This window comes from Petaurus breviceps, unplaced genomic scaffold, assembly GCF_028583685.1.
Source record: "Petaurus breviceps papuanus isolate PSGF00001 unplaced genomic scaffold, PetGlider_PUasm1.0 90633, whole genome shotgun sequence".
NCBI lineage: Eukaryota > Metazoa > Chordata > Mammalia > Diprotodontia > Petauridae > Petaurus > Petaurus breviceps.
The window spans coordinates 3,380,323-3,400,038 of NW_027187293.1; the positions used below are offsets into that span (position 1 = coordinate 3,380,323).

The following is a 19,716-nucleotide window of genomic DNA, read 5'->3' on the forward strand; positions in this document are numbered from 1 at the left end:
ATTATTTCTATTTTACAGAGGAGGAAACTGAAGATCATGAAGGTTAAGTTATCATAGCTAGCTAATATTTATATAGCATTTAAAGTTTGGCAAATTATTATACAAATATTATCTAATTTTAACCTCACAACCTTGGAAAGTTGGTTCTATAATTATCTCCATTTTATTGATAAAGAAACTAAAGCAGACAGAAGTTAAGTGACTTGCACAGGGTCTCAAAGCTAGCAAGTGTCTGGGGGTAGGATATGAATTCAGGTCTCAGCAGATAAGCACCAAAGCCAGAAGCAAAACATCAGTCTTCTGACTGAAAATATAGGGTTCTTTCATTATACCTATTCTTTGGCTCTGGGTCATCTCCAGTCATCCTGATCTATATCTTGCCACTGGACCCAGATGGCTCCGGAGAAGAAGAAGGTGAGGCTGGTGACTTTGCACAGCCCTGCCTCAATTAAATCCAATTCTCTTGCAAGTCATGGCATCACCTGCCTGATGCCTAGGTCCTCCTTGAGAACAAAGGACAAACAACAAGAACACGGTTCTTTCATTATACCACAGTAGCTGCCTAGGAAGTATACAAATTATCAATTGCTTTTAAATGTTAATTCATAGCTTGAGAGTTGCCTGCACCATTATTATTATTGTTACTATTAATTATCACTTGAGTCATGTTTTAGTCATGGAAATGCAAAAATAAATGTAACAGACCTTGGTCCTTTTTTTAGGGGCAGTCTTTCCGGAAAGGTGGCAAAAATAATAAAATAAATTCTTGGCTACTACCTCCAGGATAGTGCATAAGTAGTTATTTCCAGGGTTGGCTAAATGGTTTCATGAATGCAATCGATCGTCAAAATTATATATAGTACTAAGTCTCCTGTATCATCCGTTCCTTTCCTTTGAGTGGCATAGCAAATATGGAAGGCTAATTTTAAAGAGGGAGGGAAGGAAGCACGGAAGGAAGGGGAGAAAGTAAAGACTAAGAGGGAAGGAAGGAAGGAAGGAAGGAAGGAAGGAAGGAAGGAAGGAAGGAAGGAAGGAAGGAAGGAAGGAAGACACTTCCAGCAGATATAATAAGCTTTGCTTTTCAGCTTGATGCTGCTATTTGCAAAAACTAGAAATAAATCCCTTTTTGCCATTCTGTGACTATTTACTCCATTAATAAAATTGATACCTATGTCCTGTTTTCTTTGCAAGACTGGTTATCTGTCCTAAAAAAAAAAGTTTACAAACTCACATTTGAGGGTTTACAATGATGGTTTTTATAAACACTTTGACAAAAGGAAAATGGGTCTATTTTAATTCTTCAAGTGATAAGGGAATGTCAAATGAAGTTGGAGTGTATGATGGCAGATAACCCAGCTGCTTTTAGGTTAATCATTCCTGGGAATGAGCTTTAGGTTCATGAGATTTGCCTAGCTAGAGGAAGAAATCAAATAGCCTTTACAAAAGCGATCTATTCACAGCCCTCATTTTTATTTCTTAGGCTTTTGCTACTCTTTGTGTATATGTATATATTCATGGATGATGATGGTGATGATGAGGGCGATAATGATGAAGATGAACTTGCCTCACATCAGCTCACAAAGTCAGGGTAACTATTGTACCAAATACATAACAGGAGGTTGAGGATTTTGTTCTAAGCTGAAAATCAAAATAGGGCAAAGTAATTTGTGTAGCAATGGCTACTTGTCAAGAATAACTGTCATTAAAATTTCCATAAGCTCCAGTGAAATTGATGTTGTGGGAAAGGCTTCGGGAGGGTCTATTACAAAGCACAGTGAATTTCTTCCGAATATTCCCAGCCAAGTTTGGAAAATCTTAAAAGATCTTTTCCCCCCTTGGGCTCTTCCTCTGCCCAGAGGCCAAAGGTCTATCTCTATTCATCCCCGTGTATTCAACATTTGAATCCAGGAGCATATGTCAGCTGAGGTTGAATTCTCTCCTCTGGTCAGAGTACCACCTTAAAACCCTGCCAAGAGCAGAGAAGATGAAAAAAAAAATAATAACAAAAAGAGAAGGAAACTAGCAGGCATCACTCGTAGCCCCTCTGATATAACCAACTGAGTTTACTGAACAGAAGAATTGGTCTGGCGTCATTGTTCCAGTTTCTCTCAATGTTGCAGGGTCTGATTTGCATTAGAAACCTCTGCATTCAATAAACAAAAATAGGGATAATAATGACCGAATCGCTGTTGGAAACACAAACCAAACTCCAGCAATGAGCGCTTTGCGCTGCCTTAATTGAAGATTTTACTGAAGGAGCCCTCACTTTGGTCAGGAGGCTCATTGGGCTTTTAATTTTACTAGCCTCACTTATTCAAAACAAAAGGACCACGGTGTGTGTGTGTGTGTGTGTGTGTGTGTGTGTGTGTGTGTGCGCGCGAATGTCAGATCTGTCACACAACGGGCTACAGCCTTCTTCGTGCATTCTTCACATTGCAAGCCCATCAACAAAAGGAGGAAGAAGATCTGAAGGGAACGAGTGGTTTTTGCGGGCTAGGCGATGGAGAATTTCTCTACATAAACAAGAAGGTTTGGATTGGAAGTCTGCTAAAAAAAATGTTAGAGCTGACCACAAGGTTGTAAATCCACAGACTGGAAGGAGGAAAAGAGAAACAGTGCAAGCGAATGAAGTGTGTGTGGCTGCAATGTTTGTGGGCTAGATGAGAAACAAGCGCTGAGTGAAGCAGCGAGGGGAGGGGGGCGGAGGGTGGCTGGTGTGATTTGTTTGGTGATCAGAGCCAATAGAAAGCCTAGACTGTGATAATATACTCATGCAGTGACTGAGAGGAGTCAGAGCTAAGACTCCGGTGCTCCTTTACACGTCTGCAGTCGGAGACAGCCTGAGACCGTGCAAAGCGAGGCACGATCTCCCATTTCCAGCGCACTTAGCCTGTGTTCTGTCTTATGGGCATTTGCTGCATCCTGGCTAAGGCGGAACTGAACCCGGCAGCAGGAGATCAAACTTAGGCGCCCCTTTGGACTATATCACCCCCAGAGGAGGGAGAGAGAGCGAGAAGGGAGCTGAGCAGAGAACTCCAATAGCAGGTACGCAGCTCATCACAACTCATCTGGCAAGGACTTGGTTCTCACTCGCCCGTTTTCTGTAGGTTTTGCTGGGTTCTTGCCTTTGCCTTCCTTTCCTTCTTCACCTTTCAGAATACAACACATAGAATGGCTCTCTCAATAGTTTCATTTTATGCTATTGACATCCACCTATTGAATTTTCAGGGAGTGTGAATTACAGACCTACAAACTTGGTAGTCTCTTCTCCTCCCCCAATAAAACCAAGGACTGTGCTGTCATGAGATCTTTTTTTTCTTTTTTTTGGGGGGGGGACATATTGATGTCTTAGGTTTTAATTATGTGTGATAGGAAGCAAATCGCTGTCTGACTTCTGTAAAGCAACCTTTTAGCATTCCCTGTGGTTTTATTATATGTCAAGTTACTATCAGACCTATGTAACCCTCCTGATATATCAGGGAAATGGAATGACTTTTGCTTGGTTTTGAATCGAACAGGATGTGTTAAGATGCATGAGCTTTATACATATAATGCTTCCCTTTTGTTATAGCAGTTGATAAAATTTTCAAAAAGTTATATTCCCAGTCCTCTCTTCCTGTGCACCTGATTTGATTTTTAACATTTGAATTTAAGATAGATTTTCATTCTGTATCTCCACATAGAGTAACTTCAAGGAGCTCTGTGATTACATTTACAAGTTGAGGACTGAGCTTCTTGATCAATATAATAAATAGTTGCAAGGAAATGCCAAGGATGGGTTTGATTTGATACTAACATGAGAAGAATCTTTGACTTTTGCTGTTGTTGATATGGGGACTGTAGAAAGAGAGGAAGAAAGTTTACTGATGACTAAATTATTTTTCAGAATTTTGAATTAGGTTACTATATAATTTAGTTTTTGTCAGTGGATTTCTCAGGGTAAAATTAACAGTTCATTGTAACTCCAGCCTTTCGCAGCCAAAGGCAGAACAAGCTGAATGAAAGCTCAGTTAAAAGCCTGCTTTGAATGCTTTGAGTGACTCTCAAGTACACGTGCTCAGCTGCTTTGAATCTCTGTAGAAAGGGTAGCTCCTGCCCTGGGGGAAAAATACTGATTAGGTAGGACTGACTCCACGGTATTGCCCAGAATGGTTCCTGCAGCAGGTGCAGCAGCAAGTCCAATACATTCTCCAAGGCCTAATTAGCACTTTGCATAGCAGACCCCATCCAGACCCCGAATGCTTAATTCACTGCAAATTTCCCATCTGTTTACAGCTTCAGCCAGTGCTTAATTCAGGTGTCATCCCCATCCAGTACCACTTGCCTGTCCAAGGATGACAAGCAACCCATCAATGATACTTGTTTCATCTGCCTTTGCACATTCACAGTGGAGAATTTATATTGTTGTTACCTTGACCTAGATTCTTCAGACTAAGGCTTCTCTTATTTATGCAGGAAACTCAGGCTTAGATATTATGTAAATTGACTGAAAGCTCTTCCCATTCTTCTCCATTAATGACTACTCAATTTGATTTGATAGTCTCACTGAATTCTGCTAAAAAGATATTTTATTGGAGGGCAGAGAGGAATAGATGGAAAGTATATCTTCTTTATTTGGGGGGGAGTAGTATCAGCATTGGTCCATTAATTTACTCTGTATGCATCATAAGGATTTTTTTTTAAAGAAACCTTAGTGTCAAGGGGGCAGTTGACAATGCAAATTTATGTAGCTAAAACCCAATCAAATACTATCAATTGAATCTAATAGACACTTTTTCTATTATAGTATACTCTTAACTATAAGTAGATTATGTGCAATAAATTCATGTATTACTAACAGTGCAACTAAGTTGGAAGGTGCTCAGGGCCCACCATGGAGGGAATGACTCCAAATGTCAGAATCTTCACTGACAAAATACTACATGCCTTAATTTTGTAATCTGTGTACCGAAAACTAGCCTGTATGACCTTGAATAAATCACTTAACTTTTTTGGGGTATCAGTTTCCTCATCTGTAAAATAAGGATTATAAGATCATATATTTACAGCTAGAAGGGATGGTAGAGGCCATCAAGGCCAACCTCCTCATCCAGGGTCACACAGCTAGTAAGTGTCTAAGGCAGGGGATTGATTGGACTAGCTTATTTAAAAGACCCTTTGGAGCCCTGAAACCCAATAATTGGCAGATTGTCAGTTGCTTTGTATTATTTGTACAGTTCTCCATTGGGATAGATAATTCATAGAGTTGACTACGATTCTTCCTCATAGCCAGCCACAGTCCAAGCTTGAGGCTTCCTTGAATTGCTAGTGAGGTAAAGTTTAAACAATGTACACTCCTTCAAATCTGCTATAAAATAAACACTTCCTCCCTTAGCTTTCTCCCACTGGAACAAAGAAAAAGCATTAGGCTCTGAAATTTAGCATGGTATTCTTATTGCTTTGAATAGAAATAACACACCTGGTCAGGACAGAGTTATGTGGGAGGGTTGTAGAGCTTGGGGTACACAATCAGATAAAATTGGACCTTCCAATCTGCTACGTGCAAGAAAACTATTTTATATTCATTTTCTCCTTGTTGGGGGCACTTTAAGAGTTGGGATTGTTGGTACTGTGTTAAAAGCCATGATTTATTGTCTTGGCCAGGATAAATTCGACAAAAATTGTGCCTGTGAAAGGAGGGGGAAGAATGGAAAAGGAATAAGGAACACAAAATCATGTTTATTAGAGAGAGCTCATATAATTGTAAAATGTCTTGGGTTCCTTTCGTTATTCCACTTCTCTTTTGGTAGTGGGCTTCCATATTTTTACCTCATTGGCTCCGTTAATTAGACTCATTTGCCCTCCCCCCTCCCACTCACTAGAGACTATGTAACCTATCTGGTGAATGAATGGGGCAGGGGGAGAGAAGAAGAACAAATATTTCTCAAGTACCTAGTATGTGCCAGACACTATACTAGGCATTTTACAAATATTATCTCACTCTAGTCTCATAACAACCCTGAGACACAATTGCTATTATGATTCCCATTTTTATAGATGGAGAAACTAAGGTAGATGGAGATGAAGCAACTTTCTCAGGGTCACACAGCTAGTAAGTGTCTGAGGTTGGATTTGAACTCAGGTCTTCCTGACTAGGCCCACTGCTCTTATTCTATGATCCAAGCTGCACTTTACCATTCCTACTATATTAAATGTTAAACTCATCCTGATGTTCGTAAATGGCTTTGGGGCCATGGAGAGTATTCTAGTCAAGGACATTACTCTAGGATTCTTACATGCACTCTTTGAGTTATTTTTAGCTACCGTTTTTCATTTTGTAAAGTGCTACATGTTTGGTTGTATGAATTTTCCTTTCTGTGTTGGATACCTTGAATGTTTGTAGAAGTTCAACCATCTAGTGAACCAAATCCTACCGGGCAAGGACCATTGATTGGCATTTGACCAATCAGTGTCATTCAGAAAACACACTTTACTTTAGCTCTTGTTTGAAGAGCTATGTCCCATGTCCATTTGTGGATGAAATATTCACAGAGAGATGTTGCATAAAAGATGCTTCACTTATTTATGGCATGATAGTAGGCATCCCTACACTCAAAGCAAGAGGTAAAAGGATTAATGAAGATGCAAAAAAATACCTAAAATTAAAAAAAAGTCAACTGCAAGGAAGACCACATTGGAAGATTACCCAAGACATTACAAGTGGGAAAATTTTATTGAAACACTTATGCATCATCCACAGGTGGGCAGTTAAATAAATACCACTTGATTGTGACAACACCTACACATAAAGACCAGGAGAGGGCAGTCTTCCAGCTCTCAAAAGTGAGTACCTCTCTAGTTGGCCATTGAGAGTAGGGGAAGAGCTCTGTTTCCAGCCAATCTGAATATTTTCTATCCTATTAAATGTACCCCTGTTACTCCTTAATGTCAAGTGCAGTTAAGTTTCTTTTATTTCCCCAAATGGTATTAGCCTTGTCTGCCAGAAAAAGGAAAGTGAGAGACACTAAAAATAGAGCTAGCTTTACTTACGCTTTGTACATACTTAGCTTTGGTCTTTCTCAGCTGCTTTGCTGTTTGTCTTCTTCATATCCTTGTAATAGGGAAATGAAGAAAGAAAGGAGGAAGGAAATGGGGAAAGAGAAGAAAAAGGGACTTCTTAAGCTGACCTTTGATGGTAGATGGTCTCAGCAGCCATGCACCAATGCCACTTCTGGCATTGCATCAATGAGAAGTATACATTTGCAGAAGGCATGCTGAGTGTGTTCTCATATTTCTTGTAGTCACTAGTAACTTGGGTAGTCAGCTTGTTTTGTTATATTGAGTTTGGGATTAACAGAAGCAGGTTTTCAATAGTGGTTTTAGGAATCCTAGGCTTTTCACTAGAGTATGAATAGTAGGGACTTGAAATTCCAAGTATCTGAAAGATGATAGATAGCCAATCTTGACATTAGAATAAAAAAAAAAAGTTATATGAGTCTCTTTTGCTTCTCACAATTTCATAGTCCAAATGATTACTTTTTTGCCTTCACATTTCTGGATAAGTCAGCCAGAGTTAGCTAAGAAGCATCAGGGTTGAAATATAAGGTAATTTTCATTAATGTTCGTGACATTCATTATGTTGCTCCATTCGGTAAATAGTCTGCTATTCTGGCAGGTTAGCTCCAAGGTTTGGGAATATTACTATTTCCTCTTTTTTCATTTCCAGATCAGGTACTATAGAGTAAAGATCCCAACACGTCTAGTAGAAAAAGGCTTTAAAGTATCATGATCCCATAGAGATTCTAGTGGAAAGAATTGGGGTTTCTCCTGGCCCAAAAGAGAGCTAAGAGGGATTTGTAGAAGAGAAGCCCTGGAAGCTTATGGGGAAGTGAATTCTGAGAGGTCTGGAAGGCTCAGGATCCTTTTGAAATAGCCACCACCAAGAATATTGTGATCTTTCTTTTTTATACTCATGTTGTTTGGGGTTGTGTATTTGCGTGTGTGTGTGAGTACGTGCACGCATATGCTTGAATTGACACAGAGCACTCTTTCAGGGAAAAGGAAAAGGTTCCAGTGTGTCTAGAATGAAAGGGAAGGTAATGTGTCTTATTGTCTTCTGTTTATGACAAGATTGCTCTCCCCTTCCCTTCACCTCCAATTTAGTATTTGGAAAAAAAATAGTGCTTGATGACCTCAGAGCTTTGACAAACGTAAGTTATTTATCTTACATCACCAAAATATCAAGGATAATGCAATATCAACATGATATTTAAGTAGGAGAGTGGCAAATAACAATTCTGGATGATTGGGAAGAACTGAAGACATAACAGTGAACATAAAAGACCCTGCATCTCTCTTCCTATTTTCAACAGTTAGAGCAGTTAGACCAGTTGTTCTTCAGAGACAGAAATACCAATCCCTTCTCCTTTTTTCACCATTATTTTCCAGTAAATATATTTAATTCTTAAAGGATAAATCTTTTTGAAAGAGCTCACTCTGTTGAGAGAGAAAAAAGGTAAATAAGAATAATATTCTGGCCAATTCCATAAATCTCACCAGAAAATGTATTTCATGGTACAGAATGCTATGAAAACACTCCTGGATAAAGACTACAGGGGAATTAGAAATAAAGAAAAGACAGTGACTTACGGAAAAATTCTTTTGGGAAACAGTTTTGGAAGGACATGACACCTAGAATACAAATAGTCCTGAATATGACATTTGTGTTATGGATTACCAGCAATGCCAAACTAAAATCCTCGTCTCCTATAATTTATTTAAACAGTGGGAAAGAGAAAAAAAACACACACTGAGCTGGGGAACACTTGACTAGCTCATGTGAAATGCTAAGTTGACTTTGTCTTATACAAACATTGTCTGCATTAAAAATATTGTTCAACCTGGCGCTGGGACTGAGACTCCAAAGAGCTGGGAGGAACCTAATCTTATCATCCGTGGAAAGTTAGCTGCCTTTCACTGTTTTTTTGCAATTATAACACTGACCCTGGGTAATTCATTATATTTTCTTATTATAACAGCAGTATTCTAAAGAAGGTAGACAGTCAGATATTTTGCTCGAAAACTCATGAAAATTTGGCAGCCCTGCAATGAGATTTCTTTTCAGCTTCTTTTGCTCTGAATCTCAGTCTGAGCTGATTGTAGTGCAGTGATTTCCCTTTATGATGCATTTTATGGTTCTTGGTTGACCAAACCTAATGTTGCTACTGTGTGAATTCAAGGTATATATATTTGAGTAATCGCCGATTTCTTGAATTATGGTCTCTTGCAAGTTACCAGGGTCCACAAAACTCCAATTTATTATAATTACTTAGATTTACATAGCTCCTTAAGCTTTACAAAATGTTTTCTCATTGCATCTTTGCAAAAAGTCTTTGAGGTAGGTAATACATCCCCACTTTGCAGATGAAGGTGAAAGACACTGAGTCTTAGAAAGGTTGTGACTTGAGTAATGTTACACAACTAGTGAGTTGCAGAATTGGAACTTGGATCTGAGTCTTCAGGCCTCAGATCCAATACTATTTAAACCATATCATAACTGCCCAGCCTGTAATGATTTTTGATACTGTTGTTCTTATGAGACTCCTTGGAACTGAACTTAGCAGCCTTTCACAGAATGAGAGAATAAGTTGCACTATTTTCTAAGTAGGAATTCATTTATGAATATGTTTTTTGAATCCCTACCTTGAGCAAGGTACTATATTCATCATGGACTCAAATGCCAAAGAAGAAAAAGGAGGTTAAAAAAAAATAAAACAGAACAAAACATGCCTTACCATGCTTAGTGAGAAAACTGCTGAAACACTCTGCCTGTCCAAAAAAGATCTGAAAATGTGGAACAGTAATAAGATATATGAAGTCAGAAAATCTGGGTGTTGATCTTGGTTATTCTACTTTCCACATTCACAGGGACATAGATTTAAAGCTGAAAGATACCTTAGAAGTCTTGTAGTTCAACATTCCCCGCCCCCCCCCCCCATTTTATACATAGAGAAATTGAAAACCAGTAAGGTTAAGTGACTTGTCCAAGGACTTACAAACAGTAAGTGATAGGTAGACCCTTGCTTCAAATTGAAGTCCTCTGTCTCCAAATCCAGCGCTCTTCCTACTGAAATCATGAGTCTAGATAAGTCATGTACACTCTCTGAGCTTCAGTTTCCTTATCTGTAAAATGAGGGTATTGAACTAGATCAGAGGTGTCAAACACCTAAATGCCACTTGCCACTGGAACCAAATTAAAACATAATTGGGAAATATTCAGCAAAATAAATAAAATTATAATAGAACATAGATGATATTAATATGGGATTTTCTTAATCAATATGTGACCTGTAGTAATCCTTGGGTGTGGTTTATGGCTTCTGTTTCTATTTGAGTTTGACACCTTTGGACTAGATAGCCTTTAAAGGGTCCTTTGCAGCTTTTAGTCCTATGACCTGTTTTTCAATGTTGGCCTAAGCTAGGTAAAGAAATAGCTTAAACCTATGGAGGGGAGCTCCAAGGCATAAAGAGGTCTAGCACTCATAGGAGTCAAGTGGCTCTACACAGCCGTTACTCTCCTGCCTGATGCCATCTCTTATGATACCTACTATATCCCTTGGGGACCTCTGTGACACACCACAACCAGATCTAACCATCTTATGTATAATATTTTTGCTTATCTTGGAGCTATGCAAAAAAATGTATAGAAGTTGACAGCCAGTCCTAGACCATCTGTTATATATAGTTCAAGGGTTAGAGCACAATGGTAGGGCCCAGTTTCAGGGAGATTCTAAGAAGGAAGGCTAACTACACTCTTCTTTGCAAAGATCATAAAGAATGTGGTTTCTCCAGCAGTCAGGTAAGGTTTGCATCCCTGTCTAAAACAGAGGACAAAAGGTATTATGAATGACATAAGTAGCAGAGAAGACTCAGATATATGGCATAAGTATTTACATAAAACTGTCCCATATACTTTACTATATCTGATAACAGTTCACTTTTATGTAGTACTTTTTTATACAGTACAATTGAAACATGCTTTCTTCAAAGTAGCCCTGAGGAATAAAGAGTGTGGTTAATATAATCATGAGTTTACAAATGAATAAACAATCTCAGGGAGGTTAAGTAATTTGCCCAGTGACACACATCAGCTCTGGACATTGTCTCTGGTTGTCCCCCATGCTTGGAATGTTCTCCCTCCTCATATTTGCCTATTAGTTTCCCTGGCTTCCTTCAAGTCCCCCAAATCCCATTGCTTAATTACTTCCCATTTATCCTGTATATGGCCTGTTTCTACAGAGTTTTTTGCTTGTTGTCTCCCCCATTAGACTGTGAGGTGCTCCAGGGCATGAGCTGTCTTTTGCCTCTCTTTGTGTCCCCAAGTGCTTAACTCAAGCCTGACACCTAATAGTCACTTAAATCTTTTATTTAATGTTTCTTTATTGACAATGACTCGGTGATTCATTTTCACTTGGGTATAAGTTGCATTTGAGTGAGGCAGAGTTGTTTGAAATAGTCAGCCTCACTTTCTCTTCCAGTTATTAGAGCCTGGTGACAAGACAAAAGTCAAGAGGATTGGCAATGGTTCTGGGTGCAGTGGATGACCTTGGCTTCTTGGGTATCTGACCATGCTCTAAGGGTTCCATAGCACCAGCGTCCCTGGCCTTTATGTTCATATCTACCTATTCTGCCATGGAAGTTTCCACATGCTTGGGGTAGACACTCCCCTAGCTCATTGACTGGTTTGAGGCCTATCAATTACCCTCATCCTAGATGTTTTACCTGGGTATGACCACTGCTCATGCTACAAGCTTGTTGAAGTCACAGATGAGAACTGGGTGGCAGGTGGACACCAAAGGTATATGAACAGCCCTGAACAGGGCTCAGCAGCCTTCACACCCAAGGTATTAATCCTCCCTTCAGCACCACTGAAATAGCTGGTAAATGGCCAGGATGGGAGGCAGAGCCCTGCCTTTTGACCATAGTTGCAGTGGCCTCTTGTGTTACTTCACCAGTATTTTTGCCTGTGCCCTGTTCCTTGCACTTTCCCCAATGAATAGCTGATGTTGCAACTTCCTCCAAACTCTCCCTCACTCCAGTCCATCCTCTCTCTATGCAACTGCCAAAGTTATGTTCCACTGCTCTGCTCAAGAAGCTCTCTTTGTGTCTTATTGCTGTTAAGATAAAGTAACAATAATAATAATAATAATATTTATTTTGGGCTTTTATATTAGACTTTAGACTTTACAAAGTACTTTACATGTATTATCCATATATTATCTTGTTGGGTCCTGAATAACCGGGTGAAATAGGTGCTACTATTACCCTTAATTTGGCAGATGAAACAGACCCACAAAGGTTAAGTGACTTACCCTGACCCCAAGTCAAGTTCTTTTTCCACTGGAACACATAGCCATCCAGCTCCCCTCCATTTTGGCATCAAAAGCCCTTTACAAACTATCTCCAATCTATCTTTCTTGTCTGTTTTTCCATTACCGTCCCTTCATACACTCTATATTTCAACTGAACTGTCTGCTTTCATGTTCCCTGTTCCATTTCTTGGTTCTGTGCCTATGATCAGGCTGTTCTGCACACCTACAATGCTCTCCCCATCTACCTCTACTCCTAGGAATGCCTTCCACCATTCAAGGCTTAGCTAAGGAACCCCTTCCTATGGAAGGAATGTCCCCAATTGTTAAGTGTTCTCTTCCCTGACCTCATCCTCAGAAATTACTTTGTGTCTGTTACTCCTTTCTGTAAATTACATTCTTCCCTCAGTAGAGATTTTGAGCTCCTTGAGACCAAGGACTATCTGATTTTTATCTTTATATCTCCAGGTCCCAGTTCAGTGCTTGGCACATAGTACCGTGTTTCCCCGATAATAAGACACTGTCTTATTAATTTTTTTGGACAGAAAAACACCAGAGGGCTTATTTTCAGGGGAGGGCTTATTTTAATGAACATCGACAGCAATTTTAATAAACAGGTAAATGTGAACAAAAAAAATGTACCTTTATTCAATAAGCAAATCACTGGGGAAGAACAGGATGACGCGCTCACTGCTGCAGCTCTGATTGGATGCAGCTCGGAGCGCGGTGTGCGTTTCACCCGGGGGGGGGGGGACAGTGCATACAGAGGGTACCGTAATGTAGCGTGTAGCGCAGGGGATCACCTTCACTACAGTAGCAATCTCAATAGGGCTTATTTTTGGGGGAGGGCTTATTTTTAGAGGAATCTTACACAGTAAGGGGAGGGCTTATTTTCGGGATAGGTCTTATTATCGGGGAAACACGGTAGGTACTTAAAACAGGCTTATTGACATGAACTGAATTGTGTATAGTTGCATTGTTATCAAAAGAACATCCACAAAGAGTGGGACTTCCCAGGCTAACTTTGTCTCCTGAAACCACAGAATCTTTCTTTTCATCAATTCATAAGCATGTTTTAAGGTTCTTTGTAATTTGATGATCCTGATATGTTCTGCAAATGAATCTCTCAATTCATCTAAAGTTGTGGAAATGGTTCTAGTGGGCTAGGTATTTGTTCGCAATTGAAACAACACACCTAGATCAAAATGCATTTGAGTGGGAAATCTATTTTAGAACAGCATTTTGTTAAATGAATTTTCATTCACATTGATAGGTTGATCTGGGGAAGGAAAAATTGAATCCATTTAGTACAGTACTAACTTGTGGCTCTAGAGTCAAAACCATTTTCTTGTCCACTGTACTCTAAAGACTCCAAATATTTTAGGTACACTCTAACCACTTGAGGGACAAAATGCTAATTCAATGCCAACATAATTGAAATAGTTTTAGATAGATATTTTGAACTTAGATACAGCATGAGAGAATAGAGCTTTCAGATAGCCTCAACCAAACATGTCCTTCATGATATTCCTTGAGAGTCATTTGCCCTGTTTAATAGTTAGAGGCTTTTTGATACTGAAAAAGTACTTAGGAATATAATTTATATTTATATGGGTTTCATTTACACAATCCCTAAGCAATTGGACAGAGGAATAATTTCAATGAGAAAATCAATGAGTGTTAACAAAAATGGATTCAGTCAAAATTTTAACAATATAACCACAAAATTTTTAAGTTGGCAGGAATTTCTGTATCTATCTACATACCTGAAATATCCACAACATACCTGGCAAGTGGTCAGTCTATTCTTGAAGAACTCCCTTTCCACCCTTCCACAGTGATGGAGAGCCCCCAATCTCCCAAAGTAGTTCATTGAAACAACTTTTCGAAAGTTGTCCATTAAGCGTATGTGTGCATCTTTTCCTCTTCTACATGGCAGCTCTTTAAATATTTAAAAATAGCTATTAGGTCCCTTTGGAATCTTCTTCTTTTCTTCAGTGTAAACTTTTGCTGCCCCTTCAATATGCTGCCATTCTCTGAAGGTTCTCTAGCTCACCAGTGTCTTTCCTTCACGGAATTGGCCATAACTGAACATAATCCTCCAGGTACGGTCTGCCTAGGGGAAAGTATAATGGGATTCTATACTCTACTTCAGGAAACTCTGCCTCTCTCTTAATGCAGCCCAGATTTACATTACCTCCTTTAGATTCATTGCCTACATATCACACAGTTGATTCACATAGTGAATCAATAACCCAGGAAACTCTTTACTATTATAAATTACAGAAGTACATTGGTGGAGACTCTTGCCTATATTGAGTAAATAACAGAACTGGTCAATAGCTAAAGCATTATAAAATGCTGATTGATTAGATTTATTTGCATACATATTCTTCTAGATTGTAAATGTCTTAAAGCTTCTTGTAGTTCAGAGGCCCCCAAATTTAACTATGTACCACTTGACTTAAATGTGTGTTTAGGCGAAGAAATATTCAAATGTAAGAATCTTAAATCACTGACATCACTCTTCTGCACATGAAGAGGTTTTGATGATGCACCAGAATTTTAGGACAAACTGTGGAACTCACAGTGCCTAAGCCAATGAAATTTTAGACTATGTGAAGGCAGGAAGTATTTTCTCTCCCTTTAAGAAAATTTGTCAACACAGCCAACCAAAATGCTTTGTATATACTGCAGATACTTAAAAACTATCTGTTAACAAACAAATTGAAATTTTAAAAGAAAGCATACTTATATATGAATAGGAACTTTTAGTAACTTTGTATGTCATTAGTTATTTTGTTGCCCTTTCCTGGGTCACTGGATCCAAGATTTCAGTGTTTTCTGGCAAGAACAAGGAGAATTCATCTAATCTAGGTGAGAAGCAAGGGAATAAGTAAACAGGATCCAGGGAGGTGATACCAGGACTGATTTTGTTTATATTTACCTCTCTGAAAATGACCACAGTTTTTTTTAGTAAAATATGAGATGAAGTTCATACCTAAAGAAGTTGGGGATGGAAAACCATGGGGAATATAAGAGGGATGAAAAGCTTTGGAAAAGCTGTTTTGGTAAAGGGAAATAGTGAATTGGCCAGGAAACTGTGAAAGGATCGTTGCAATGAAGACTCAGCTGAGATTATGCAACATAAATTTGTAGTGGACCAAGTCAGCAAAGTTTTGTGATTTTATCCTGGTTTGTCCGGCAGCACATAAGCAGGAACCAAGACTGTGGGTGATGGAGAGTAATTCAAGACTGAGGTGTAAGAAGGCAAGATTGATGATAGGGTAAAAGGGCAAGGGACTAGACAGAAGAAGACAATGTAAAGTTGAACTGGCTCACCAAGGGGTCAAGATGGAAAAGGGGGGAAAGTGTAGCCAGTGCAGGGGTGATGGCCTGGGAAAGAATTGAAGAGTAGAGAAATTGAAGGTCACAATGAGGACAAAGAACAGGATTAGGGATTTTAAGGCAGAGGGAGAGGTAGAACGACAGCCTACTGTGCTTAGCTAAGGGACTTTCCTAATTCATGAACATTGAAGAGGATTAGTAGTTGGTGATGGCAAAATCAAGTATATGAGCATCTCTGTAAATAGCTGAGGTGAGGTAAAGAAGTGGGTCATGGGAAATTGGTAAGTTGAAGAACTGAGAGGTTAAGGTGTGTAGCAGAGTATCAGAGTATCATGTACATTGAAGTATCTTAGTATCAGAGCAGGAGTTGGGGAGAAGAAAAATGGCCAAGAGGCCAAGAGGAAAGAAGAGTGTTGAATAATAATTTCAGTTTGATGATAAATATAGACGTTAGGAACCTCAAAAGGAAAGAAGTTACTGAGTGATGGTGGTATAGGGAGATCCCAGAAGTGGCACCAGGGAACAAGGAGTTTACAGATTCCCTGACCATAACCAGCAAGTTCAGCATATGAGTAAAAGTGTAACCGATGATGGAAAAAACCGGTCAAGAAAACTGTATAATAAAGAGGAAGCCAGATCCCAATGAATGCGAATGGAAGGAACAAGAAAGGGAAAGGTTTAAGATGAAAACAGATTTGTTAACCTATAGAATTCCATGGAGCACAGTAGAATGTCTGGATAGCTTTAGACTGAAGAGCTGCATTGAAGGGGATGCCAATAATGGAACAATCACTGGGCATGGAGAATAGTTTGAACAATAACAGCCTGAAGTTTAGAATCACTGGGATAGGTGTGGTATGATGGAGTGAGCGTATGTCATTCACTGAGGAATAATTTCAACTTGGTTCTCATTATCAGGGTGGAGTTAATCTATGGTATTATGCAGCATTTTGTAGCTAGAAAAGGGGGTAGGTATAGGCAAAGTCACTGGTGTAGATGTGGAGTTATAAGTGGCTTGAGGGTGATGGAAGCAGAAAGAATGACTTGTCCCTAGAAGTTAGAATACTTCCCCCCTGTCTTGGCAGCTGGTGAAGCTGCTGGTTTTATTGGACAAGCAGCTTTATTAGGCATCTACTGTATGCCAAGAACTATGTAAGAAGCTAGGGTTTTTTTTTTCCTTTTTCTTTTCTTTTTGTTACTTTTCTTTTTGGATTTGAACCCACAATTTCCTTGGTATAGGGAACTCCTTGTAAAGAAACTGTCATTATCAATAGAGATCAGTAACTTTTTTGCAGTCTGTGATCTCAGATGAGGCAAAAACAAACAGTCCCTCCCTTGAAAGAGTTCATATTCTCTATTAGGGAAAAATGAAATGTACTCAGAAAATTAAATGAAAATGCATATAAAATGATTTATGGAGAGAGGGCACAAGTCTAATATGAACAGCTGTTTGTTAACAATGGAATAAGTGATCCAAAGGGCATAATTGAAAAATGGGGTCGAGTAGGATAGGGACATGAGAATAGTAGAGATGATATGAATGATTAGAAGAGAGCAGTGAACTGAAATAAAACTAAGTACTCTAAGAAAATATTTTTAATTTTTATGTTGATCTGCAGTATTTTTTCCCATGATATTCCTGGTAAAATATAATACAAAATCCAGAAGATCCTATTCTGGCTATCTTTTTTATGTCATCCTGCAAGAAAACAAGAATTTTCTTACAAGATTCTGATTTTCCCTTTTATGCACTCTCCCTTCACTCCTCCTGACTTGTCACTCTGGAGATCTTCAGTCAGAGATCTCAAGGTGGCCTTTGTTAGTGGCAGATTTTCTGAATTATAAAGCAAACTGTGGGCTACCCTCTCATAGTAGCTTGTGACAGCACTATCATTATCATGAATAGAGAGCATCAGAACAGTAAGGCAATTTGTAGCCAGTCTGTTCCTGCTTGAAGTCATTTTTTTGCAGAGGATCCAAGAAGAGACATTTAACTCTCCTGATAAGTGTTAGGTTTGTAAAGTAGATGTATAAGTGTTGTGTCCCTCAGTGGATTACTATGTCTGAGAGCTCCCACCCTGCCTACCCTAGTTTTGGAATCCTGAGACTTGGGTTTCAATTATGAGTCAGTTCTCTTATTCCTTGTGTGTCCTGAGGTAAATATTTTAACCTCTTTGAGCCTTAGTTTCCTCAGTTCTAAGGGAAGTTGGACTAGAAAAGAGGCTTTCTAGGTCTAAGCCTATGGTCCTATGATCTCTAGAATCCCTACAGCTCCAAATTCTATGATCTATCTCAAAGACTTTTTAGTTGCCTCCCTCTCAATGAAGCTTTTCCTTGTTGCCTAGCCCTAGACAAAGACTTATTTCTCTACCTGGACTTCCATGGAAATTATTATTTTTTATCACTAACATGGATCTTAACATAAGCTACCTTATATTCTATACATATTATATGCATTATATCCCTAAATAGTAGTGTTTTACATATGGTAGGCACTCAACTATTTGTTGGATGAATGAATGAATGACATCCCTGTTTTTCAGACTATCTGTGGAAGAAGCATGATATACAGAATGCCAAACCTGGGCAAAAGTTAGGGGACTAGTCTTAGTTTTGATGTTAGTGTGGAATAGTGGATAGAGTGTTGTACTTGGAGGCACGAAGATACATGTTCAGTTGTTTTTCAGTCATGTCCATCTCTTCATGACCCCATTTGAGGTTTGCTTGACAGAGATTCTAGTGTGTTTTTGCCATTTCCTTCCTCCTTTTACAAGAGAGGAAAATGAGGCAAACATGATTGAGTGATTTGCCTGGGGTCAAACACCTAGTGTCTGAGGCCAGATTTGAACTCATGAAGAGGAGTCTTCCTGATTCCAAGCCTAGTTCTCTGTCTATCCACTCTGCCACCTACTTGCCCCTGAGGCAAGAAGATCTGGGTTCAGGGGCAGCCAGGTAGCACAGCGAGTAAGAGCACCAGCTCCAGTGTTGAGAAGACCTGGAGATCTAATCCCGGGCTCAGACACTTAGCACCCACTCAGAAACACCTGGCCATATAACCTTGAGCAAGTTGCTTAACCCCAATTGCTTAGGGGTGGCCAGGTGGCTCAGTGAGTAAGAGCACCGGCTCCAGTGTTGGGATGACCCAGATCAAATCCGGGATACTCAGCGCCACACCCAGAAATAACTGGCTGTGTAAGTAACTTGAGCAAGTTACTTAACCCCGATTGCTTTTAAAAAAAAAAAGATCTGGGTTCAAAATACAGCTGTCCCTATCCATGTGACCATGGGCAAGTTGTATAACCTCTGAGTCCCAGTTTCCTTATTTGTAAAATGAGGAGGTTGAACTAGATGTCCTTTGAAGTCCATTCCAATTCTAAATGCCTGATTCTATGAATCATTTTATGCTCCAATTATCAGCACTACAAAAAAAAAAAAAAAAGGAAATTGACTTAGTTGATTGTCAAAGTGCTTTACTATTCTCTTTTTAAAACATGTTTTCCTTTTCTAAAATTATTATGAGGTAGGCATGATAGTGATAGGTTGGGGAACAGAAAAGGAGTAGGAAAAGATAAATATTTAAGCAATTTTCTTAAGGTAACATACAACACTGTATAACATGAGTCTCCTCTCAGTTGATTATTTTTTCTATCAAAATCGACTATGTCTATAACAAAGCAAATAAAATTAAGTCAGAATGAAAGTCTGTTCAGTATATGTATGTTTTCTAGACAAATAACTTGCACAAAACTAATGCCTTAGTATTTTTCATTCATTCTGACTTTGTTATTTGTTGTTTCCATCAAATTCTACCAATGCAGCTCCTCAATCTAAAGCTACCCAGACTTTCTATTGTGCTCCATGGAATTCTATAAGTCAGGCCCACTTACATGCATGCATAGAGATACTTTTAAGCCTGTATATGGTCTGTTTTGTGGTTGTTATCTTTCTCAGTCCCCATATTCAGTGACAATTCTGGTGAGTCATACAATCTATCCTGTATTCCCAGTTACTGCTATGGTTA

General features: G+C 39.1%; 1 protein-coding gene across 1 annotated transcript in view; it reads left to right on the forward strand.

Moving 5' to 3' along the window:
* Window positions 1-2,588: 2,588 nt before the first annotated feature.
* GREM2 (gremlin 2, DAN family BMP antagonist) overlaps window positions 2,589-19,716 on the forward strand; it is a 138,852-nt gene continuing 121,724 nt past the window's right edge. The window contains exon 1 of the mRNA XM_069064482.1: window positions 2,589-3,045. The gene's annotated coding sequence lies outside the window, so the exon portion shown is untranslated. The remainder of the gene's footprint in view (window positions 3,046-19,716) is intronic.